This window comes from Diaphorina citri, unplaced genomic scaffold (assembly GCF_000475195.1).
Source record: "Diaphorina citri unplaced genomic scaffold, Diaci psyllid genome assembly version 1.1 scaffold14413, whole genome shotgun sequence".
Lineage (NCBI taxonomy): Eukaryota > Metazoa > Arthropoda > Insecta > Hemiptera > Psyllidae > Diaphorina > Diaphorina citri.
The window spans coordinates 1-1,244 of record NW_007391778.1 but is presented as its reverse complement, the minus strand read 5'-3'; the positions used below and the strand labels follow the sequence as shown (position 1 = coordinate 1,244).

The 1,244-nt window shown below is 34.6% G+C and overlaps 1 long non-coding RNA gene across 1 annotated transcript; it reads right to left on the bottom strand.

Annotated features, from left to right (window-relative positions):
* Positions 1 to 450: 450 nt before the first annotated feature.
* LOC113473080 lies at positions 451 to 1,238 on the bottom strand. Its single transcript, XR_003395156.1, has 2 exons — positions 889 to 1,238; positions 451 to 667 (listed from the first exon to the last, which is right to left on the bottom strand). It is a non-coding gene; the product is annotated as an uncharacterized LOC113473080 (long non-coding RNA).
* Positions 1,239 to 1,244: the final 6 nt, after the last annotated feature.

Below are 1,244 nucleotides of genomic sequence, written 5' to 3'. Positions count from 1 at the left end.
GCCCCGGGCGGGAATCGAACCCGCGGCCTAGCGCTTACAAGGCAGACGCACTACCAACTAAGCCAACTAGGCTGGCCTAAGTACGTAGAAATGTTCATATTTATCTTGGGCTAGCCACTCACTATAAGGTATACCTGACACCTGATAGTGTATACCTGACACCTGATAGTGTATACCTGACACCTGATAGTGTAGGGCTGACCTTAGGCGCCTACCCTCTGTTTTCGGTGACTAATATCTATTCTTTCAATATTGTTATTTTCGAAGCCAATCGGGCTTCCACTTTCGTTTATATGGTCCAAATAAAGGTCCATGCCAAATTTGGTGCTTTCCTGACGAAATGCAGCTTTTTTGACGTTAGGCCACCGACTATTTTCGAAGCCAATCGGGGGGCTTCCACTTTCATTTTTTGTCATTTCTGTGATGTTAAAATTTAGAATTTCATTATCCTTTTGTTTCTCATTATATTAGTTTATCAGTTACTATTTTTATTTTCTGTATAGGATGTTATTATTTGATTTATTTATGTAAAGTTATTTGTTGGTTTCTTGGTTCCAATTTCCAATGTAAAGACTAAAGATTAGTTGTTATTATGCAAAGTCCATAGAAGCTATTATTTTGTTCTTATGTACAATACAATCACTCTGTTTAAATGTTACTATTAGACCTTTCTCATTTGTTGGTTTCTTGGTTCCAATTTCCAATGTAAAGACTAAAGATTAGTTGTTATTATGCAAAGTCCATAGAAGCTATTATATTTGTTGGTTTCTTGGTTCCAATTTCCAATGTAAAGACTAAAGATTAGTTGTTACTATGCAAAGTCCATAGAAGCTATTATTTTTTTCTTATGTACAATACAATCACTCTGTTTAAATGTTACTATTAGACCTTTCTGTAATGAGGTTAGATTTGTTATTAGAAGTTAAGAATAGAATATACCTTGTTTATACTGCCAGAATGAGACTGAAAAGTCCCGTGACTAAAAAGTCCCGCAGTCTAAACATTAAAATGCATACGTATTTCTGGAAATTTTCGGAAACAGAACGGATCCCGATGGAGTTATTATTATTATTATTTTTTTTTTTAACATTTACATCTCTTTATTTCATATACTAATATAGATAGGTACATAGATAGATAGGTACCTAACAAATTTTGAAACACAATATTAGAGAAATAAGGAGACGTTACCCCTTGTCTAAACCTCAATACATAATGTATTGAGGTTGTGTCGACCAAGGGGG